This window comes from Oncorhynchus masou, unplaced genomic scaffold (genome assembly GCF_036934945.1).
Source record: "Oncorhynchus masou masou isolate Uvic2021 unplaced genomic scaffold, UVic_Omas_1.1 unplaced_scaffold_1908, whole genome shotgun sequence".
Classification (NCBI taxonomy): Eukaryota; Metazoa; Chordata; class Actinopteri; order Salmoniformes; family Salmonidae; genus Oncorhynchus; species Oncorhynchus masou.
This window is the reverse complement of record NW_027008406.1, coordinates 65434-91249: the sequence shown is the minus strand read 5'-3', so window position 1 is coordinate 91249 and position 25816 is coordinate 65434. Positions and strand designations below refer to the sequence as shown.

At 40.9% G+C, this 25816-nt stretch overlaps 1 pseudogene; it reads left to right on the top strand.

The window, feature by feature from the left end:
* Positions 1-23715, top strand: part of LOC135532565 (C-1-tetrahydrofolate synthase, cytoplasmic-like) — a 31623-nt pseudogene extending 7908 nt beyond the window's left edge.
* Positions 23716-25816: the final 2101 nt, after the last annotated feature.

Genomic DNA, 25816 nt, shown 5'->3' with positions numbered 1-25816 from the left:
CACCATTCTGTATACATCTGGCCCTTCTTTGGACACTGTGTTAACAAACCTCCAAACAAGCTTCAATGCCATGCCAACACTCCTTCCGTGGCCTCCAACTGCTTTTAAATGCTAGTAAAATTAAATGCATGCTCTTCAACCAATTGCTGCCTGCCCGACTAGCATCACTACTCTGGACGGTTCTGACGGTTCTGACAACTATAAATACCTAGGCACAGCAGCGCCTCTTCAACCTCAGGAGGATGAAGAAATTCGTCTTGTCACCAAAAACACACAAACCTTTACAGATGCACAATCGAGAGCATCTTGTCGGGCTGTATCACCGCCTGGTACGGCAACTGCTCCGCCGATAACCGTAAGGCTCTCCAGAGGGTAAGTGAAGTCTGCACAACGCATCACCGGGGGCAAATTACCTGCCCTCCAGTACCCAGTACACCTGCCTGTTCACCCCGCTATCATCCAGAAGGCGAGGTCAATACAGGTGCATCAAAGCTGGGACCAAGAGGCTGAAAAACAGCTTCTATCTCAAGGCCATCAGACTGTTAAACAGCCATCACTAACATTGAGTGGCTGCTGCCAACATACTGACTCAAATCTCTAGCCACTTTAATAATAAAAAAATGGATGTAGTAAATGTATCACTAGCCACTTTAAACAATGCCACTTTATATATCATCTTATGTATATACTGTACTCTACACCATCTACTGCATCCTGCTTACGCCATTCGGCCATCGCTCATCCATATATTTTTATGTACATATTCTTATTCATTCCTTCACACTTCTGCGTGAAAGGTAGTTGTTGTGAAATTGTTAGGTAAGATTACTTGTTCGATATTACTGCATGGTTGGAACTAGAAGCACAAGCATTTCGCTACACTCACATTAACATCTGCTAACCAATTGTATTTTATTTTATTTGTCTGGCTAGACTGTAAACTCTCCTTCCAGACTCATATTAACAAGCATCTCCAATCCAAAATTAAATCTAGAATCGGCTTCCTATTTTGCAACAAAGCCTCCTTCACTCACGCTGCCAAACAAATTGTGGAAAAAGTCACGGGGTGTGAATACTTACTGAAGGCACTGCAGATTCGAGATGCGTAGCAGATTTGTAAAACCAAAATATATTGGAGGAGGAAAGGCTGTTAATCAAGTTGTGTGTAATTCATGACAGGGTGCGATTTAATTTTACCATGCCCGTACAGGCTCTCTTTGATTGGCTGGTGCCACTGAGGGACGGTCACAGGAAGTTCTCCCTGTCCCAACTCAATAGGTTGAAGGCAAGTGGAATATCTTCTTCTCTTTATTGATGTGGTTATTACAAAGTATTGTTTTAAAGCAGGCATCTCAAAGCAAATTTGTGTAAGGGGCCATTTCTGTAAAGAAAAATACTTACAGAAAATGTCAAGGGTGTAGACCATTGTCGAAAAAAAAACCCGAAGGAATAGTGAATGTAGAAATTAATGTAAAGAGTTTAAATCAAATATAGGGTTTAATGTAGGGTTTAAAACGAATAGCAGCTGACAAATAGGCCGTGGGGGGACATGTTTAAAGGGCTCATTCTTTTTGTTGGGGGGGTCTTGTCATTCTTGCAGATGATTGTTTGCCTTGTGATGTGTTTGTAGAGACTGGGTATAGAGAAACCAGAAACCCTGAACCCAGAGGAGATATACCGATTTATCCGTTTGGACATTGATCCAGAGACCAAGACGGTATGTCACATATCATGAGGTGGAGCCTGGTCCCAGATCTGTTTATATTGTCTTGACAACTCCTATTGTTTGAGAATTTGCGTGACAATGATGATAGGAGTTGACAAGAACACACAAACAGATCTGGGACCAGGCTACATGAGGAGTACTAATGATTCCCTCATAAACATCCATTCACAAGTATTCTTCCTTCAGCGACTGTATACCGTGACATTTTAAATGTAACAACAAAGAGATACTGAATGTCTCTTAAAACAACTGTGAATAAGCATGCTTGACTAAAGATCAATGGATTCGGAGAATAGCTAGAAAAAAACGTGTTTAACCAGATACAATGCTATTTCACAGTAAACAAATTGACAACAGACTTTCAGCACGCATACAGGGAAGGACATTCAACAAGCACGGCACTCAACAAGCACGGCACACAAATGACTGACGATTGGCTGAGAGAAATTAATGATGAAATTATTGTGGAGGCTGTTGTTAGACTTCATTGCAGCTTTTTACATTATCAAGCATAGTCTGCTGCAGGAAAAACATATGTGTGATGGTTTACACCCTCTGCTATAATGTGGATAAAGAGTTACTTATCTAACAGAACACAGAGGGTGTATTTTAATGGAAGCCTCTCAAACATAATCCAGATAGAATCAGGAATTCCCCAGGGTTACTGTTTAGGCCCTTTGAAAAAGCAATCTTTGCTAACAACATGCCACTGGCTTGGAGTAAGGCCAGAGTGTTTATGTATGTGGATGACTCAACACGTTACACATCAGCTAATACAGCGACTGAAATAACTGCAACACTTAACAAAGAGCTGCAGTTAGTTTCGGAATGGTTAGCAAGCAGTAAGTTAGTCCTTAGTATTTCTAAAACTAAAAGCAATGTATTTGGGACAAATCATTCACTAAATCCTAAACCTCAACTACATCTCATAATGATTGTGGAAATTGAAAAATATGAGGTGACTAAACTGCTTGGAGTAAACCTGGATTGTAAACTGTCATGGTCAAAACATATTGATACAACAGTAGCTAAGTTGGGGAGAAGTCTGTCCATAGTAAAGCGCTGCTCTGCCTTCTTAACAACACTATCAACAAGGTAGGTCCTACAGGCCCTAGTTTCTACCTCCTTAACAACACTATCAACAAGGCAGGTCCTACAGGCCCTAGTTTCTACCTCCTTAACAACACTATCAACAAGGCAGGTCCTACAGGCCCTAGTTTCTACCTCCTTAACAACACTATCAACAAGGCAGGTCCTACAGGCCCTAGTTTCTACCTCCTTAACAACACTATCAACAAGGCAGGTCCTACAAGCCCTGGATTTGTCGCACCTAGACTACTGTCCAGTAGTGTGGTCAGATGGAAAGTGGAAGAGATATTGACTTCCCCATTACTTGATTTTGTGATGATAAGCTGAAGGTACCGAGCTTTCTGTTTAAAATACTAGCACACAGCTCAGAGACACCATTCATACCCCACAAGAAATGCAACCGGAGGTCTCTTCACAGTCCCCAAGTTCAGATCAGACTATGGGAGGAGCACAGTACTACACAGAGCCATGACAACATGGAACTCTATTCCACATCAGGTAACTGATGCAAGCAGTAGAATCAGAATTAAATAGCAGATAAAAATACACTATATGGAACCGTGGGGACTGTGAAGAAACGCAAACATTGGCACAGACACATGATAACATATGCATGATGATAAACTCACTATACACACACATGATAACATGCTCACTATACACACACGTATACATGGATTTTGCGTTATAGATATGTGGTAGTGGAGTATGGGCCTGACGGCACACACTTAGTGTGTTGTGAATTCTGTAATGAATGTATTGTTTTTAGAATTGTATATATTCCTTCATTTGGCTGGACCCCGGGAAGAGTAGCTGCTGCCTTGGCAGGTAATGGGGATCCATAATAAATACAAATAGGTATATTTGTAAGGTTCTATCTAATAAACTCGTTCCAAACTCCTTCCAAACAGCTGAGTGGATATGTGGCCAGTGAGATGATGGCGGTGTTGGCCCTCAGTACCAGTCTGGGAGACATGACGCGCCGCTTGGCCAGGATGGTGGTGGCCTACAGCCGCAAGGGGAGGCCTGTCACAACAGAGGACCTGGTCAGTGTGTGTGTGTATTTGAAAAGAAGAGAAAGAGTTTACGATATGCGTTAGCAAGTGTGCAAATATTGATTTGCGGACGAACGTGTGTCCACTTATGGCGCTTGTTCTATATAATTTCCAATCATGGTGTGCAACAGGAGCGAGTGCTATTCTTATTGTTTCTGAGTGAATAACATGTTATTAGAGTCTCTTGCTGTGTTCATCCAACAGGGTATTAGTGGAGTGCTGGCCACAATGATGAGAGATGCTGTGAAGCCCAGTCTAATGCAGACCATGGAGGTAAGAGACCCAGAGACCCAGACCGATCTATGAGATTAATATTTCGTATTAGACCCTTAAGCCTTTTGTTTGTGTGTGTGCACCCCAATGGTGGAACAAGCTTTCCCTTAATGCAGGACAGTGGAGTCCCTCTGAAAACATCTGAATCCTCTTTAAAGAGTATCCTAGTACAGTGCTTTACACTCGTACCCATATACAGGTTCAAAATGACAGATTTGGGCAATGATAAATGGCTAAATTGGAATGCAGTGGCTATACAGTAACATGCTATAGATGACGTCAGAGCTTCGGCTTCACTTTGGGCCCTCCTACTTGGGCTCCCGAGTGGCGCAGCGGTCTAAGACACTATATCTCAGTACTAGAGACACCCTGGTTTGAATCCAGGCTCTATCACAACCAGCCGTGATTGGGAGTCCCATAGGGCGGCGCACAATTGGACCAGCGCCATCCGGGTTTGGATGGTGTAGGACATCATTGTAAATAAGAATTTGTTCTTAACTGACTTGCCTGGTTAAATAAAGGTAAAACATTTAATAAAATACTCATTCCAGGGTTTTTATTTGGATTATCTTCTCCGTTGTACAATAATAGTGAAGACATCTAAACTATGAAATGATGTTAAACAAATCAAAATATATTTTATATTTGAGATTATGTAAGGGAGCCACCCTTTGCCTTGATTACAGCTTTGCACACTCCTGGCATTCTCTCAACCTGCTTCATAGTCATCTGGAATGCATTTCAATGAACAGGTGTGCCTTTTTAAAAGTTGATTTGTGAAATGTCTTTCCTTCTTAATGCATCTGAGTCAATCAGCTATATATCACCCCTACAAGGTAGGGGTGATATATAGAAGATGACCCTATTTGATAAAAGACCAAGTCCATATTATGGCAAGAACAGCTCAAGTAAGCAAAGAGAAACAACAGTCCATCATTACTTTGAGACATGAAGGTCAGTCAATGCAGAAAATTTCAAGAACTTTGAAAGTTTCTTCAAGTGCAGTTGCAAAAAGCATCAAGCTCTATGATGAAACTGGCTCTCATGAGGACCGCCACAGGAAAGGAAGACCCAGAGTTAACTCTGCTGCAGAGGATGAGTTCATTAGAGTTAAAGTAACAGGCACATCTCAACATCAGCTGTTCAGAGGAGACTGCGTGAATCAGGCCTTCTCATGGTTGAATTACTGAAAAGAAACCACTACTAAAGAACACCAATAAGAAGAGACTTGCTTGGGCCAAGAAACATGAACAATGTACATTAGATCGGTGGAAATCTGTCCTTTGGTCTGATGAGTCCAAATTAGAGATTTTTGGTTTCAACCGCCGTGTCTTTGTGAGACGCAGAGTAGGTGAATGGATGATCTCCGCATGTATATTTCCCACTGTGAAGCATGGAGGATGAGGTGTTATGGTGTGTGGATGCTGGTGACACTGTCAGTGATTTATTTAGAATTCAAGGCACACTTAACCAGCATGGTTACCACAGCATTCTACAGCAATACGCCATCCCATCTGATTTGGGCTTAGTGGGACTATAATTTTTTTCAACAGGACAATGACTCAACATACCTCCAGGCTGTGTAAGGGCTATTTGATCAAGAAGGAGAGTGATGGATCGCTGCATCAGATGACCTGGCCTCCACAATACCACAATACCCAACCTCAACCCAATTGAGATAGTTTGGGATGAACAGCCAACAAGTGCTCAGCATATGTGGGAACTCCTTCAAGATTGTTGGAAAAGCATTCCAGGTGAAGCTGGTTGAGAGAATACCAAGCGTGTGCAAAGCTGTCATCAAGGCAAAATGTGTCTACTTTGAAAAATCCCAAATATAAATATATTTTGATTTGTTTAACACTTTTTAATTCCATCTGTGTTATTCCACAGTTGTGATTTCTTCACTATTATTCTACAATGTAGAAAATAGTACAAATAAAGAAACCCTTGAATGAGTAGGTGTGTCACAACGTTTGACTGGTACTGTATACATCCACCAGGCAACTGTATGTTTATCTTGACAAAGGAAGGGGGAGGATAGAGGGAGCGACAGAGGAAAGGATAGAGGGAGAGAATACAGCCGTGAGGCCCAGATAACAATTGCTTCATAAATTGTTAATATTGTTGTTGCTAAATGATTGAGGGTTAGGTTCTGTGTCTTAGGTTTTTTACTGTTGACTCTCTTCCCCTTCTCCACCCCCCACCTCTCTCTCTCTCTCTTTCTCTTTCTAGGGGACACCTGTGTTTGTTCACACCTGTCCATTGTCAGATATTGCCCAGGGCAACTCGTCCATCCTGGCTGACCAGATCGCCTTAAAGCTGGTGGGCCCAGAGGGGTTTGTGGGTAAGTAATATGCTGTTAAAAGCCCAGTGCAGCCAAAATGATTGTTTTTCCTGTGTTTGTATCATATTGTAAAGCAGATGATGAAACTAACACTGTAAAGGTGTAAATAAAAGTTTTACTTCCTGATGGTTGAAAATACAAGTTTTGGCTTGCTTGGTGACATCAAAAGTTCCAAGCCTCTCTTCCGATAACAGCTAGTTTCAGCATACATATCCCTCGCATTAGGCCCCTCCAATGAGACCCCTCACTCCCATACAGTCCTAACAAAATTTTTGTTTGAGAATTTTTTTTTTCGCTATTAGGCTATTTTTGTTTATTTTTGACAGTTTTAATGAATAGCTATTACAGTAAGATACTGTTACCCAGATATGATAGTGTGATAAAAACGGCTGCATTGGGCCTTTAACACATATGACAACTAACTGTATCATGCACTTTAGTATGCACTTTGTGTGATTTTCTGTCGAAGGTCAATTGAATGGACAATAAAGCACATTTTATTTCATTCAATGGTGGACATTCCGTGAAATAAGTGACGACAGGAAAAACATTTAACACAATTAATAGCAGAAAGCTTTTGAAAAACAACTTGTGTGAAATGGGATGACTCATTTACGGGAGGCAGCTCTGCAGAATGGTCACAAGCTGGCATTGACACAAAGTCATACAATCGGATTATAGAGGGAACGTTTAGAAAAGTCAGTAAGAAAAAGTACAGTTAAAGGATATTAGACCAGGGTTTTGATTCTGTTAAATAAAATGATACATTTTTGTAATGTTACATAAATGGGACATATACTTATGAATATATAATGATTCTATTGTTTGTGTCTCACCTCTCTTCACCCTACATCACCAATGTAACATCACACACGCACGCACGCACAAACAAAACTTCCCCCAGTCACCGAGGCAGAAGGAGGTGCTGAATTAGGCATGGAGAAGTTCTTCGACATCAAGTGTCGCTCTTCGGGCCTGCATCCTGACGTGGTGGTGATGGTGGCTTCAGTTCCTGCCCTGAAGATGCATGGGGGTGGACCTGCGGTGAGCTACCACTAGGGGGAGTGCTAGTAAGGGAGGAGAATAGAAAATACCAGGCAGTCAATTGGATAAGTGCTCTATCTCAATTGCTTAACAATCTGTCTTCTTTCACTTCATCTGCATTGATTTGAAAAGACTTGACAGGTGAAAACAAAATGCTAGAAGCTCATCATTAGTCTCACCTACTGTAGTCAGTCCATTTAGATCAGCGCAATGAAGGAAATATTTCTTATACAATTAAGTAAGAGCCAGGGTCTGAACGCACTCCGTGGACAACATAAAAATGAGACTTGATTTTTTAAACACTGGCCCCTCTCATTCACTCCCTTTGAAGATCTAAGAACATCTGGCAAGTGGCTCCTGGATATGGTTGCCTCCAAAATAGCACCCTATTCCCTATGTAGTGCAATACTTCTGACCAAGGCCCATAGGGCTCTGTTAAAAGTAGTAAACTATATAAACAAACATACTATAGGATTAGACATAAATTGCCACTATCCACTGATTGGATATGTTTTCAATCCCTTATGGTTAGATGAAGATCGGGGAAAAGATAATCAGATCCTAGATCTGTGTTTAAGGGCAACCTACCTCGCACAGATATCGACTGTTGATAAATGCCATGGGTTTGAACTTTCATGACAGTGTGCACTAAACCTGAAGCTGCCATGGCAATTGAAAATAAAAATAATATAATTGAATTGAACTGAGAAACTGCAATGAACTTAAAACAGAGTTTGCACTTTGGAAAAGTAATCTGTACCACACATACCCTCTTCATGCTATCGAGAACCTGAAAGGTTTATTCGACTGTCCTCATCCCTTTGAAGAACCCTTTTTGGTTCCAAGTAGAACCATTTTAGGTTCCGGGTTTAACCCTTTCCACGGAGGGTTCTACATGGAACCAAAAAAGGTTAAACTACGGGGACAGCCGACGAGTACGATGTAAACTTCAAGCCCATACAGTCTTCTTGAAGCCTCTTCTGTCACAGGTCACAGATTCTTCCATTTTGGGCAATGACACAGAGATGTCTAATTATTTAACGTGCTAATGGGCACCACTGGCTGGCATCGATGTCTAGCATCAACACCACACCACCCACACACACACACACACACACACCGTGTAACGTCTCTCGAGATCTCTAACTCTTCAAGGACTGAGCGCTCGTTAATTTAACACCTGGTCACACATGTATTCTTACATGTGATATTTATTCATTGAACAGACGCTCAGAGTCCGTTGAGTGCCGACACTGGGGAGGTAAAGCCGTACAGGAGTTGTTGTAGTCAATGTAATTTGACATGCTAATTGTCCAAAACACAGGGGTAGTGCCCTGAATAAATAAAGTCAATGTTTATTCTCATAATCTAAACTGAACAATTAAGAAATTGTTTTATGTTGTGCCTGCTTCTGTGGTGCCTGCTTCTTGAGGGGTGTGAGAGTGATTGAAAGAAAAAGAGAGTGCGAAAGAGAGCGATACAGTGAGAGAGAGAAAATAAACAGTGGACCGTTGATGGCACATCTCTATGGGTGCCAGAATTTAGCAGAAAGAAGGAGAGTGAGAAAGAGAGCGACCGAGACCATTTCCCAACCCAACAACCCAATACATCAAAGTGAGGAGAAAGGCAAAAAAGAGAGTGGGAGAGACAGTGTAGTGGCCGTGCACACTAAATGTAATGTCCCTGTTGGTTTTCCTCTTCTTTTCCACAGGTCTCGGCAGGTTCAGCCATGCCGAAGGAGTACTCAGCGGAGGTAAGTTCCCCATGGCTTCGCAGCCAGCCATACACTCACTCACAAGCTGCTGAAATGTATATCAGGCTGTCAAGATGTGTATGAAGGTGAAGTCAGGTGCAGCAGAGGATGATTAAATAAAGGTGACTTTATTATAGTTCCAAACCGGGAGCACAACAAAACAAACGCGCTCAAAAAACGGGACGATAAAGTAAAGCGCTAAAGAACATCGCTTGACATGAAAACAATTACACACAAAACATGATGGGAAACAGAGGGTTAAATACAAGTAGATTGATTGGGGAAATTAAAACCAGGTGTGTATGAAAACAAGACAAAACAAATGGATATACTGTATGAAAAATGGAGCGGCGATGGCTAGAACACCGATCGAATAAGGAGAGGAGACTTCGGTGGAAGTCGTGACACAGGCTGTCCCCCTTCGAAATGATACAGGATTTATTTTCACTCTGTGGAGAATTTTAAAACAACCTTCATTGACACATTTCAACTTATTTATATAGTGAAGGTTTAGAGATTTTCTGTCAGAGCTAAACCTCAATGAGAATTGTAGAGGAGAGAGGTTGTTGTGGTCGGATTGGAGATAAAGATAGAAATGAGATGTCCAATTACTTTTTGTTGTTATTGCTGTTGACGTTGTTTCCTGTGGTTGAGATGTGCTTCAAGCCATCAAGAGGAAAAATAGTAGTGTACGGTGTCCATATTAGGACAGTCCCACATCAATGGAAGTTGTGTCAGAATCACTTTTAGTTGGTCTGTCTCTCCAATTTTTGTTTGCAGAACCTGACGTTACTGGAAAATGGCTGCAACCACTTGAAGAAGCAGCTGGAGAATGCCCGGGCATTTGGCTTACCCGTCGTTGTAGCCATCAACACCTTCAGGTAGGCCATTGTCTCCAGTGTTCCTATTCCAGACTGATGTTTGGGTGTCTGTCAGCGGATTTTAAAAACAGCACTGAACACACACAGTGTGTGTCACTGTCTTGAATGGTCTCAGGGTATTGGTCTGGTGTGGATGTTTTCAGTCCAATTAAAAAGTTGACTTTACCTTATTCAAGAGCTGGTGTCTCTTTAGACCTTTTCAATAGAAGTGTATTTCCTCGTCTGATCGAGAAGACCTGAGGTCATTTCCATTGGGGTCATTTCCAAGATTGGGATCTGATTCTTTCCATTTCAATTCAGTCAGTTCAGAGTTCAATGGTCCTCAGCGGAAATGAAATGGAATTTACCACAACTCAAGAGAAGCTGCACACTTTCATTCCTGCTGTCACAGGCAAAACATTTCTTACTGCCCAGCCTTGCATCGGACACATTGGTTATTTGTCCTTTGATTACAACAGCACTGACACTGATGCAGAGTTGGGCCTAGTCTGTGAGCAGGCTAAACTGGCGGGGGCCTTGGAAGCGGTGCCATGCTCACACTGGGCTGAAGGGGTGCCGGAGCGGTGGCGTTGGGTCAGGCGGTACAGAGGGCAGCTGAGACACCACACCAGATGAACTTCCTGTATGACCTGGAGGTAAAAAAGCTCCCACTATCAGCTATGGCATAGGGGTAAGTTGCCCCTAGATGTTGATCTTGGTTCAGTTTTAGCATTTTCCAGTTCCTGCATCTGTACCATTGGGAACATTCACCCTGGAGCTCAAACTATACTCTATCCTCAACTACCCCATTACAAATGTGACGCTGTTGGAAAACTTCAGAAATGCATCAGTCCTTCCTAGAAGTAATGATGGATCTGAGTTGGTTGGATTGGTGAAAGTAATAAGGTGGTAAGCAGTGGCGGTTGGTGCCAGTTAAGATGAAGGAGGATCAATATTTTTTTATGAGCATTTCTATTACAGCATATTGGATGACTGTCATTCATCTTCCATTCACCCAGCTCAATGTAACATCAATAGGTTTAGGCTGCTTCACATTATATTTGAATATTCCTTATACTCATCATGAGGTTTCTACAACCTTGCCTATTAGGCACACTCTTGCCTGCATCTAGCTGATCTAGGGTGTAATCATTATTCCAACACTTGAAAAATAGTTTCTATTGGACAAATTCAGCTATGTATATCCCCGTTTAATTCCATTTGCTTCCATTTAAGAAAATAATCAGCAGAATGAATACACCCCTAATCACAGGAAAACACAGTTCACTTTCATAGCAGCCACAAACAAACAGCATGATCACTTTGCTCATACTATTCCTCTTCTCACCTTTGCCCTTCACTTGTGGGCTTCAGTGCAAAACACATCAGCTGTCTTGTGACCAGATGAATAAACCTTTCCAAGCCAAACTTTCATATCATAACGGCTAATCGCTACACACACAGTCTACATTGTTGTCACCATATTAGCTAACGGCCTAGTCAACATAGCTACAAGAACTAACGCAATTGTAAACCCGCTACAATCATGAAGTACAGTGTACATGACAGTCCAAGTAGTTTAGCAGTTAGAGCGGCGGGCTCTGGTGGCAATAAATTAATCAAACCATAAGCTTACCTTGACTTGGAAGAGTTCCAGTGCTGGATATCCATAGCCAGCTAGCTAACAGAGCATCCCTCTCTGTTTGAGCTGGGTGTTTTAGTAGGCTAAACTGGCTAGCTGCATTCGCTTGCTAAGAAAGTGAAAGTGAAAATAATACAACGTCAAATATATCTACAGTGGTTGCTCAACTAAATGTTTGGAGATTATGCTGCGGGACTTGGAGATAATTTTTGGTTTAGTACGGTGCGTCACTGCTCCAGACCAACACAACGGGGAGTTACAGTAGAGCACTTATTATGCTTACTGGAAAATATGCTTTCAAAATTAATGGAAGAGGCAAGTGGAAGGGGGCAAAGACAGCATTCAGAGGTCAAAACAGCGCTGCTTTGAGACAAGCATTGGGGACTGGTCTTATTGAATCAATGAGATTTTTATCTCCATTTGGTTATTGGTTTGACTACAATTAGGGTGTGGAAATTTGGGGATTATTTTGCTCTTACTGTAGTACTGTAGCCTACTTCCGACCGGTCACGTTGTACAGCGACATTATGGGCTGTTAGCAGGACAATAGATACTTTGTGCAGGGCAATTGATCAGCATTAAAAACTTTGTGGCTGGGGCATCCCGAGTGGCATTGCTACAGATCACGGTTCAATACCCGTGCCGACCGGGAGACCCATGAGGGTCTCTCTAAAAACAGAAATAAATAATTCTAAATAACAAACTGACTTTATTTACAAATTAGTAAAAATGTCTCACCCCATGTTCAAGAATGGACTTTTTTCGCTCACTTTCGGTTATTTGTAAATGAAATAATTTCCAAAATACTGTTATTTTTTAAACAAGCCAGTTGGTTGCAATTTCAGTTTAAACCACCAGAAAAGACAAATATTGTGGTTAATGTTAAACTCAAATATACTAATTCATCCAAAAAACGTTATACATTGTTGTTAATCAAAACATTCATGTTTTTAATGTAAAATGTTTTTGTTGTACTGTTTGTGTTTATAGTTTTGTTTAATGTTGTATTAGTGTATATTAGTGTATATAATTTGTCTGAAACGTTGTTCCCTCTGCTGCTATTGCACCAGGTCTCTCTTGGAAAAGAGATGTTAACTCAATGAGGAAAACCCTGTAAAAATAAAGGTAAAATAAAACTTTTTTTTTTAAATAAGAAAATGGAACCTTTAACAAGTGGAAGGGTGAATAAGCATTATTATTAATAACCCTGTTTTTCATAAGCGTAACTGGTTGTGAATTCTGCAAACAACGTCTCTAGGATGGGCTATTAGCAGGACAATATATATTGGTCATATTGGTTATGGCTCCTGAGTGGCACAGTGGTCTAAGGCACTATGGGACTCCCAATAATGGTCAGATTTGAGACAGCCTGGATCCGAACCAGGGACTGTAGTGATGCCTCTTGCACTGAGCTGCAGTGCCTTAGACCACTGCGCCACTCAGGAGCTAGTCTCCCGACTGTCACGTTGCACAGTGCCATATTTCCCGGAGGTTTTAATTTTTAATTTTTCTTGGAATAGAAGCATCATAAAATGTATCTAATTTTATTATGCAAAATTTCAATTTCAAAATTTCAATCTCATATAACATGTTCTACAACCCCAAAAGCTAATTGGAGTCAGCTAACCTGGAGTACAATCAATGATTGGAGATGCTGGTTATTTTTATATATATTTCACCTTTATTTAACCAGGTAGGCTTGTTGAGAACAAGTTCTCATTTGCAACTGCAACCTGGCCAAGGTAAAGCATAACATTAGAAGGGGTTAGAGCTGCTCTGCCCTATAACAAACACTCACAAAATGTGAGTTTGCTATTCACAAGAAGCATTGCCTGGTGTGAACCATGGCTCAAACAAATGAGATCTCAGAAGACATAAGATAAATAATTGTTGACCTGCATGAAGCTGGAAAGGGTTACAAAAGTATCTCTAAAAGCCTTGATGTTCATCAGTACAGGGTAAGACAAATTGTTCAGCGCTGTTGCTACTCTCCCTAGGAGTGGCCGTCCTGCAAATATGACTGCAAGAGCCCAGTGCAGAATGCTCAATGAGGTTAAGAAGAATCCTAGAGTGTCAGCTAAATACTTACAAAAATATCTGGAACATGCTAACATCTCTGTTGATGAGTCTACGATAAGTTCACAAAAGGGCACCCGGAGGTTCCACAGCACACCAACATCAAAACCTCATCCCAACTGTAAATCCAAGAGTTCGCATTCTTGGATTTTCACCCTGCACTGTGAATGTTTACACGGTGTGTTCAATAAGACATGAAAACGTTTGTTTTTCTGTTATTAGTTTAAGCAGATTGTGTTTGTCTGTGGTTGTGACTTATAACCTGCCCAGGGACTGCGGTTGAAAATTAGCCGGCTGGCTAAAACCGGCACTTTTACTGAAACGTTGATTAATGTGTACTGTCCCTGTAAAAAATAAAATGAACGCAAACTTAGATGAAGATCATATAACATTTTATGACCAATTTATGTACAAATTTAGGTAATTCCAAAGGGTTCACATACTTTTTCTTGCCATTGTATTCCAACATGTTTTAAAACAGTTTTGTTGCCCTGCATGCCCTGATGAACACGATGACCTTGTTGAAAATAACATAGCATTGGCATTAACCACAACTGTCTTTCTGGATAAAAACCTATTCGAACTGACTAAATTTAAACTGTAAAATGAATGCGCCACAAGCTTTCTACTTCAGGTGTTAATTGTTCAGTACTGCTGGTTACCCCATTGCAAATAAAGTCAGTGTCTTGTTGGTGTCGTCATGCTACAAGCTATGTGTTGACAACACTCACTGAAAAAATCTGTATATTTTTCAGATGCCCATTGACGACAAAATCAGAGTAATTGCAAAGTCAATGTATGGAGCGGATGATGTGGAGCTCCTTCCTCAGGCCCAACAGAAGGTGGCGCTGTTCTCAAAACAAGTAAGTCCACACACCATGCAACAGGACAACCTTTATGTTAGACAGCTCAACAGAGTTGGAAGAATTTGCCTCTAACCGCTGGTCCAGGGTCAGATATTTTAAGGCAACCCCCAATTGGTTAAGGGTCTTGGTCTGAGGAAATCTTATCCTAGATCCGTGGAAAGGGGAAACTTCGTCAATATCTTGAACCAGACAAACACTCATTCCAAAAAATCTGAAAATTAAACTCAAAATCCAGAATTCTTTTCACCAACTATTTTCATCATAACCTTTACTTCCATTTGTGCTTTATTCCTTCCTAAAAATAACAACAGTACCAGTCAAAAGTTTGGACACACCTATTCATTCAAGGGTTTTTCTTTATTTTTACTATTTTTTAAATTGTAGAATAATAGTGAAGACATCAAACTATGAAATAACACATGGAATCATGTAGGAACCAAAACAGTGTTAAACAAATCTAGATATATTTTTGATTTTACATACCTCAAATAGCCACCCTTTGCCTTGAAGACAGCTTTGCACACTCTTGGCATTCTCTCAACCAGCTTCATGAGGAATAATTTTCCAACATGAAGGAGTTCCCACATATGCTGAGCACTCATTGCCTACTCCCTCTCCTGTCCTACTCATCCCAAACAATCTTAATTGGGTTGAGGTTGGGTGTTCATAGAGGCCAGGTCATCGGACGCAGCACCATGACTTTCCTTGTTCAAATGGCCCTTACAAAGCCTGGAGGTGTGTTTTGGGGAATTGCTGCAGAAAGCTGTGGTAGCCATGCTGATTAAATGTGCCTTGAATTCTAATTAAATCACTGACATTGTCACCAGCAAAGTACCCCTATGCCATCACACCTCCTCCTCCATGCTTCACGGTGGGAACCACACATGCGGAGATCATCCGTTCACTTACTCTGTGTCTCACAAGGACACGGCAGTTGGAACCAAAAATCTAAAATCTGGTCTCAAAGGACAGATTTCCACCGGTCTAATGTTGCTAGTGTTTCTTGGCCCAAGCAAGTCTCTTCTTCTTATTGGTGTCCTTTAGTAGTTGTTTCTTTGCGGAAATTCAACCATGGGAAGGCCTGATTCACGCAGTCTTTGCTGAACAGTTTATGTTGAGCTGTCTGTTACTTGAACTCTGTGAATAATTTACACTGGGAAGAAAAAGTATGTGAACCCTTTAGACTTACCTGGATTTCTTCATAAATTGGTCATACAATTTGATCTGATCTTCATTTAAGTCAAAATAATAGACGCTCACAGTCTGCTTGAACTAATAACTAACGACAAACAACAATTATAATTGTTCATGTCTTTATTGAACACACCGTGTAAACATTCACAGTGCAGGTTGAAAAAAGTATGTGAACCCTTGGATTTAATAATAGGTTGACCCTTCTTTGGCAACAATAACCTCAACCAAACATTTTCTGTAGTTGCGGATCAGACCTGCACAACAGTCAGGAGGAATTTTGGATCATTCCTCTTTACAAAACTGTTTCAGTTCAGCAATATTCTTGGGATGTCTGGTGTGAACCGCTCTCTTGAGGTCATGCCACAGCATCTCAATCGGGTTGAGGTCAGGACTGACTGGGTCACTCCAGAAGGCATATTTTCTTCTGTTGAAGCAATTTTGTTGTTGATTTACTTCTGTGTTTTGGGTCATTGTCCTATTGCATCACCCAACTTCTGTTGAGCTTCAATTGGCGGACAGATAGCCTCACATTCTCCTGCAAAATGTCTTGATAAATTTGGGAATTAATTTTTCCGTTGATAGCAAGCTGTCACGGCCCTGAGGAAGCAAAGCAGCCCCAAACCATGATGCTCCCTCCAACATACTTTACAATTGTGATGAGGTTTTGATGTTGGTGTGCTTTGCCTTTTTCTCTCCACACATAGTGCTGTGTGTTCCTTGAAACAACTCAACTTTAGTTTAATCTGTCCACAGAATATTTTGCCAGAAGCGCTGTGGAACATCCAGGCGCTCTTTTGCGAACTTCAGACGAGCAGCAATGTTTTTTTGGACAGCAGTGGCTTCTTTCGTGGTGTCCACCCATGAACACCATTCTTGTTTAGTGTTTTATGTATTGTAAACTTGTCAACAGAGATGCTGTCTTACCACAGACTTTCTTTTCGAGAAACTTTTGTAGCCCTTTCCAGCTTTATGCAAGGCAACAATTCTGAATCTTAGGTCCTCTGAGATCTCTTTTTGTCCGAGGCATGGTTCACATCAGGTAATGCTTCTTGTGAATAGCAAGCTCAAATGTTGTGTTTTTTGGGGGCAGGGCAGCTCTAACCAATATCTCCAATCTCGTCTCATTGATTCGACTCCTGGTTAGTTGACTCCTGACTCCAATTAGCTTTTGGAGAAGTCATTAGCCTAGGGGTGCACATGCTTTTTCCAACCTACAGTGTGAATGTTTAAATTATGTGTTCAATATAGACAGGAAAAATACAATCAATTGTGTTTTATTTTAAGCACACTGAATTTGTCTATTGTTGTGACTTAGAAATCCAGGTGATTCCAAAGGGTTTACATACTTTTTCTTGCCACTGTATTTGGGCTGCATTCTGAGGTGTAGTTAACTCTAATGAACTTATGCTCTGCAGCAGAGGTAACTTTGGGTCTTCCTTTCCTGTGGCGGTCCTCATGGGAGCCAGTTTCATCACAGCTTTTGATGTTTTTTGTGACTGCACTTGAAGACACTTGATCTTGGTCTTTTACAAAATAGAGCTACCTTCTGTATACCACCCCTAACCCAACTGATCTGCTCAAATGCATTTAAGAAGGAAAGGAATTCCACAAATTAACTTTTAACGTACACCTGTTAATTAAAATGCTTTCCAGGTGATAACCTCATGAAGCTGGTTGAGAGAATGCCAAGAGTGTGCAAAGCTGACATCATGGCAAAGGGTGGCTACTTTGAAGACTCTAAAATATATTTTGATTTGTTTAACACTTTTTGGGTTACTACATGATTCCATATGTGTTATTTCGTAGTTTTGATGTCTTCACTATTATTCTACAATGAAGAAAAGAGTAAAAATAAAGAAATATTTGTTGGTGTGTCCAAACTTTTGACTGGTACTGCAAAATAAACCAAAAATATCCTGCCCTGCAAAAAGGCTGTGATTCTGTATGAATGCCATCTACAACAAATGGTGAATTCCTAGCTAACACTTCACTGGACTGGCCATTGTACGCCAATGAAAGCTTCCCAATGTGATGCATTTACCAGGGTGAATGAAACTTAACCACATCGTCTCTCCATCTATCCCCCAGGGCTTGGGCAACCTGCCCATATGCATGGCAAAGACCCACCTGTCCCTGTCCCACGACCCAGAGAGGAAAGGGGTGCCCTCCGGCTTTACCTTGCCCATCAGGGACATCCATGCCAATTTGGGTGCTGGTTTTCTCTACCCCTTGGTTGGCACGGTGAGTACTGGGACTGTCACTCATTCATATGAGTTACTCAGTGTTACTCATATGAATGCGGAACTGGAACATGACATGGAATACATGGGCATGTGACACATGGGTATAGTGAGGAAATGCTGAAACAAGTGACGACTTGAGCGTTTTAGAATCACTGCAGGAGAGATTCAGACACTGCAGACACTTTTGAAACTCCCTCGTAATATCGACGAGCATTCAGCTAAAATAAGATTCACACAGAGATTTTCACTAAGGCCACACACGTGTCTCTTATTCCATCTCTGACTAACAGATAGATGACACCTGCCACATAACATATCTCTTATTTTGACCAAAAGCCTCTTCTCCAAGATCAGTTGCATGCTCAGGCGATTGTTTTGAGGATTATTTTGTCTCCACTTCACAAAATGTGCACATTTTTCTACAAGCACAATTTGAAAGGCAAGAAAGAATCTAATAACATTTTCACACTACCATGCTGACATTGTGCTTTTTTAGCAACTATGTTGGAGGCGTAACCAGGCCAGCTCAGTAATGCATGGTTTGGCTCGCCTTGGTTTAGTGCAAAAAGCCCTCAAGAGACAAATACAAAACAGAATCCCAATGAAGCACAAGTCACTTTTCTTTGGATGAAGTCACATGTCAATAAAATCAGAAGACGTATTCAAATATTTCACAAGGACTCAGAAAACCCCTCCTTCAACATAAACGCACGTACAGTTGAAGTCGAAAGTTTACAAACACCTTAGCCAAATACATTTAAACTCAGTTTTTCGCAATTCCGAAATTTCAATTTAAAAAAATTGTGTGAAAATTCTGTCTTAGGTCAGTTAGGATTACCAATTTATTCTAAGAATGTGAAATGTAAGAATAATAGTAGAGAGAATTATTTCAGTTTTTATTTCTTTCATCACAGTGGGTCAGAAGATTATATACACTCAATTCGTATTTGGTAGCATTGCCTTTAAAATTATTTAACTTGGGTCAAACGTTTTGTGTAGCCTTCCACAAGCTCTCCACAATAAGTTGGGTGAATTTTGGTCCATTTCTCTTGACAAAGCTGGTGTAACTGAGTCAGGTTTATAGGCCTCCTTGCTCATACACACTTTTTCAGTTCTGCCCACAAATCTTCTATAGGATTGAGGTCAGGGCTTTGATGGCCACTCCAATACCTTGACTTTGTTGTCCTTATGCCGTTTTGCCACAACTTTGGAAGTCTGCTTGAGGTCATTGTTCATTTGGAATACCCATTTGAGACGTCCTGACTGATGTCTTGAGATGTTGCTTCAATATATCCACATAATTTCCACCCTCATGATGCCATCTATTTTGTGAAGTGCACCAGTCCCTCCTGCAGCAAAGCACCCCCACAACATGATGCTGCCACCCCCGTGCTTCACGGTTGGGATGGTGTTCTTCGGCTTGCAATCCTTCGCCTTTTTCCTCCAAACATAACGATGGTCATTATGGACAAACAGTTCTATTTTTGTTTCATCAGAGCATAGTATGTTTCTCCAAAAAGTACGATCTTTGTCCCCATGTGCAGTTGCAAACCGTAGTCTGCCTGTTTTATGGTGGTTTTGGAACAGTGTCTTCTTCCTTGCGGATCGGCCGTTCAGGTTATGTCGATATAGGACTCGTTTTACTGTGGATATAGGTACTTTTTGTACCTATTTCCTCCAGAATTTTCACAAGGTTCTTTGCTGTTGTTCTGGGATTGATTTGCACTTTTCGCACCAAAGTACGTTCATCTATCCTTCCTGAGCGGTCTGATGGCTGTGTGGTCCCATAGTGTTTATACTTGAGTACGCTTGTTTGTACAGATGAACGACATGGTACCTTCAGTGAATTCTAAGTGAAATTGTAAACAATTGTTGGAAAAATTACTTTTGTCATTCAGAAAGTAGATCTCCTAACCGACTTGCCAAAACTATAGTTTGTTAACAAGAAATTTGTGGAGTGGTTGAAAAACAAGTTTTAATGACTCCAACCTAAGTGTATGTAAACTTCCAACTTCAACTGTACGTGCACGCACACACACACACAATTCATCTGAGGAGACAAATTCAATGAGATTGAGTTTCATCTATGCGGGTGAGCTGTCTGAACAGCGTTGTGGTGCTGACGAAGCCAAGACACTGTTGCCCAAAATTGCTCAGAGGATATTTTCTAACGATATTTGCTAGGTTGTACCGGGGTTCTGAATATGCACGAATCCAAGCAGCCTTGTCAGTCTACTCTAGCCTACTTGGAGTACACAGTGAAACCGTGCGTAATTTATTATGGCAAGAATACCAAGGCGAATGGATGCACATGTTGCATTAGCATTGATACAAAATTGAACGAAAACAACTCAGATGGTGGGGAAGAAATGAATCATGACATCTCTGATTGTTCTTCTGAGCCTCAGCCTGAACATATATCTCTGAGGCCTAATAGCAAAAAAGCCAGGATGGTGCACACTAAACAGGTGCTGTCACATATACGCCGGGATTCAGGAAGCAAGTACAGTAGGTGAGTTTTATAATGATAAACGCAGATGAACAAAACATGAGACCGTGAATCAAAACAAACCAATACTACCTGATGACTGAGGCTACTGAGGGCTAAAAAAGGAGAAGGTAATCAAGGTGATGATGAAGTCCAGGTGTGCGTAATGGTGGAAAGTAGGTGTGCGTAATGATGGGATGCAGGTGTGTGTGGTAATGGTTGCCAGGGCCGCTGGTTAGTAGCCTGGCAACATCTTGCGCTGGAGAGGGGGAGAGGCAGTAAGCGTGACAGGTGTGTACACCACCACCAAATGAAACAGTGAGAGAGGAGAGAGGAAGGGAAGGCACTGTTTGGGTAAAACAAGCCGGTGACAATGCTATGGGCTCACTCACCATCATTCATTATTTATGTGATATGGACAACCTCCAACCGATGCCACTGCGGGCTGACAATTAACTATATATAATCATTATAATGCCATTGTTTTTGTGCTGATTTTCACTATTTATCAAGCACACTTGGCACTTATAATGATGTTTAGGCTCCTGATGTTTTCATCATTTGACCATGCGTCTTACTGACTGCGGTGGTTGGGGTATTTTTGTAAAAAAAAATCATAATAAAATCTGTTACGCTGTTACAACACATGCTTTCTGTTTCATAGTTGTATCAAAGGCACCCCATGAATAACATGCATTTAACACTTAGATTTAGGTGCCTTCAGAAAGTATTCATGCCCCTTGACTTTTTCCACATTCTGTTGTTACAGCCTGAATTTAAAATAGAATAAAATTAGATTTGTCAAAGTAGAATTATGTTTTTTGAAATTTCTACAAATTACTACAAAATGAAAAGCTGAAATGTCTTGAGTCAATAAGTATTCAACCCCTTTGCTATGGCAAGTCTAAATAAGTTCAGGAGTAAAAATGTGCTTAACAAGTCACATAATAAGTTGCATGGACTCTGTGTGCAATATGACTACCTCATCTATGTAGCCCACATGTACAAGGTTTACATGTTTTTTAAATAATTTTGGGGGGCTGGTCAGTACTGGTCACTACCCTTAAAAGGTACTGACCAGTACCATGTGTGTACCTAACAGTGTGTTCCATTAGCACATCTGAAGTATCCTATGGGTATAACTGTAGAACCTGCCATTGGTTCTACCTGGAACCAGAGGGTTGTTTATGGTGGTTCTAAATGGAACTCAAAATGGCAGAATTTTCCCTGCAGGGAAAAAATGAAGTACCATTTTTTTGGTAATAACTAGCACCTTTTTTGTTATTGAGTATAGTAACAAAAAAGGTAGCATATTGCAACCTGCTGCTCTCCAGATTCTGTATTATTGTTCTTACACATTTCTTATCTTCCTCTATCCGCCCTATACTAGACGAGTGTAGCACCCCAATCTCCAGCCTTCTCCTGTTTCCATGACAACGACTTCAGCACTGAGAGCAAATAGTCCCTGCCTCCTCTCGGGTGAGTTCACAGGGCAACGGGCTGAATGACTAAATCACCACCTTTACTTTGTTTGACATAATCGATTTATAATTAAATGGAATCAAAAACATGAATTCACTTACAATCATGAAAGAGGTTGTGTTGTGCCACTGCTCTTGTGAGTAATTTGATCTCGTTTCTCATTTGAATAGTAATGTTTCTCGTCTGGAATCCAATTCAGTTTGAAAGCCAATGGTAAAAAATGCCTGCATCCCAAATGGCACCCTATTCCTTATTTAGTACACTACGTTTGACCAGGGCCCTAAGTAGTGCACTAAATAGGGAATATGGTGACATTTGGGCCATAGACAAGGTCTGTGTAAGGCTTTGAAAATGTGTTTTTATTAAGCATTTTATTGCTGACTGTGTTGGTTCCCTGCTACACCTGTTTGTCAGTGTGTAACTCATTCTCTCTCTCTCCCACTCTTCCACTCTTTCTCTCACCCACACTATTTTTCTCTCTACCCTTTGTCTCTCTTCTACACTCTTAGGAAAAAGGGTTCCAAGAGGATTATCTTGCTATCCCCATAGGATAACCATGTTTTGCTCTATGTACAACCTTCGGGATCCATGAACCGAAAGGGGTTTAACCTGCAACTAAAAATAATGATTCAAAGGGTTATCATATGGTGACAGCCAAATAACCCTTTTAGGTTCTAGAAAGCACCTTTTTTTCTAAGAGTGTACCCCCATTCCTTTTTTCCACTTCACTTCTCTCCCTCCCTTGCATTTCTCTCCCATCCCTTCCTCTCTTGCCTGTCTCTTTAAACTCTCCTTTCTCTCTCGCTCTCCTCCATCTCCTCTTTTCCATCCATCATTCTCCCACCCTCCTTAATCCTTTTCTTTTTTTGTGCTTTTCTAAAAGAGTTGGAAATTATTAATCTGAAGAGGAGTGAAGACCTCTGTCCCCTCCAACTACTGTCAGCAACACTCAACCACAGTGCAACAGGAAAGCCAGTGATCAAACCATTGAGAACTACAATAGAACCAATGTTCTTCAACCCTTGTCCCGGGGAACCCACAGGGTGTGCAGGCATCAGGAGAGTTTGCTAGTGCTGGGCTGGAACAAAAGCCTACTCACGCTGTGGTTGAAGAACACTGCCTCTACTCACAGTACCATTATCAACCATACACTCAGTAAATCAGCTAACTACCATTCTTTGTAGATATACTGTAACAACCCCTTTCATTAAATGTGGACCAAACAAGGAGAACAAATTAAGAAAAAAAGACATGAGAAGGAAAAAGGCCATATGCTCCATCTCACACCTGTTCTCCTGCTGTCCACTCCCTAATGGACCATGTTCATTGGACTTTTCTCTTTCCCTTAATTCAATTCAACTTAAGGGCTTTATTGGCATGGGAAACATATGTTAACATTGCCAAAGCAAGTGAAGTAGATAATAAACAAAAGTGAATTTAACACAAATGAATAGTAAACATTACACTCACAGAAGTTCCAAAAGAATAAAGACATGTCAAATGTCATATCATGTGTTGTAATGATGTGCAAATAGTCAAAGTACAAAAGGGAAAGTAAATAAACATATAAATAGGTTGTATTTACAATGGTGTTTGTTCTTCACTGGTTGACCTTTTCTTGTGGCAACAGGTCACAGATCTTGCTGCTGTGATGGCACACTGTGATATTTCACCCAATAGATTATCAAAATTGGATTTGTTTACTAATTCTTTGTGGATCGGTGTAATCTGAGGGAAATATGTGTCTCTAATTTGGTCATACATTTGGCAGGATGTTAGGAAGGCAGCTCAGTAGCCTGTCTTCTCTTAAGAGACAGGTCTGCCTACGGCTGCCTTTCTCAATAGCAAGGCTATGCTAACTGAATCTATACATAGTCAAAGCTTTCCGTTTGGGTCAGTCACAAATGGTCAGGTATTTTGCCACAGTGTGCTCTCTGTCTAGGGCCAAAAAGTATTCTAGTTTGCTCTCTTTTTTTGTTAATTCTTTCCAATGTGTCAAATAATTATCTTTTTGTTTTTCACATGATTTGGATGGGTCTAATTATGTTGCTGTTCTGGGGCTCTTTGGGGTGTGGGGGTTAATTTCTGTATTATCAAATGAGGAGAGAAACTTAGCACACAAATCAGAGTTATACTTAAACTGAATCTTTATTAGTGAGTGCTCTGTATGGCTGGTCAACAAAACAACCTTGTTGAGAGCCCCGAGACAAAGGATACAAATATATTTCATAGCCAAGATACACCCCTTTAGTCTACATGACAAACAACAGACCTGTGGAATGGGTCACAAGGTGAGACTTGATAAATGAGAAAGGAATATCACCGAGCCAGCATCTGCTATGAAGACTGTCCTTATTGTACAAAATTTGGCCCCCAAAACATTCTATGGCATAAGTAATTTGTCAACTCCAGAAATCCCCTTCTCAAGTAAATCCCCTCCTTAACCACACACCTAGACAAGCTCACTAAGGTGAGTGAGCCTCTAGGTCAATCACTATCCAAGGATAGGTGCAACATCAGAGATGACATACAATGGTTCCAAACACTACCCCACACATCTTGTCTCAGACCTTATCTCCCCTAAGGCCAATAGAGGGAGTGACTGGCGCACAGACATTGTGGAGAATAGTAAATGGTTTCCGATAAATCACGACATTATGGTTTAAAATAGGTAAAGACACAATCGCAACATTGACAACATTGAAGACAATGTTCCCTCCTGTTCTCTTCTTTTTCTGTTATTCTGCATAGCACCAGGGACATGTGAAAGACAAGCCTGACTTCTCCTCTCTCTGGGCCCCAGGTGACTGAGGCCCATATGGGGAGTAAGTGCGACTGCCAACACCAGAGTCTGAAGGGATATAATCTAACAACAAGAGTTCAACAGTTTTAAGCATATTAACTTCTTCGTGCTAGGGAGCAGTATTTTGAATTTTGTATGAATAAGGTGCCCAATTTAAACTACCTGTTACTCAGGCCCTGAAGCTATGATTTGCATATGCATGCTAGTATTGAATAGAAAACACTGTAAAGTTTCAAAACTGTTAAAATAATGTATATGAGTATAACAGAACTGACATGGCAGGTGAAAACCTGAGGACAATCCACACAGATTTTTTTCAGCTCACCACTGATTACAATGGCTGGGAATGTGAATATAAAAGGAAGACCTCCCAGATTGCAGTTCCTAGGGCTTCCACTAGATGTCAACCGTCTTTGGAAAGAGTTTCAGGTTTGTTTTTTGAAAAATTAGCTTGACTTTGTAGTTTTTCTATGTGGCTCCCATTTTGGCTGTAGTGTTTGTTGTCGGTTCCGGTGAGGGCGTGCACTTTGTTATTTATCTCCGGTAATGGTCTCCGGTATTCTCTGTCTTCAATTGTATCGTTGATTTATATATTAGGGTACCTGAGGATTGATTAGGAATGTTGTTTGATATGTTTGGAAGAAGTTTATTGGTAACTTGCAGAATTCATTTGTATGCATTTTGAACAAGGGAAACCAATGGATTACTGAGTCAAGCGCGCCAACTAAACTGACTTTCTGGGGTATAAAGAAGGACTTTATCGAACAAAACGACCATTTGTAATGTAGCTGGGACCCTTGGGATTGCAAACAGAGGAAGATCTTCAAAGGTAGGGGATTTATTTTATTGCTATTTCTGACTTTCGTGACGCCTCTGCT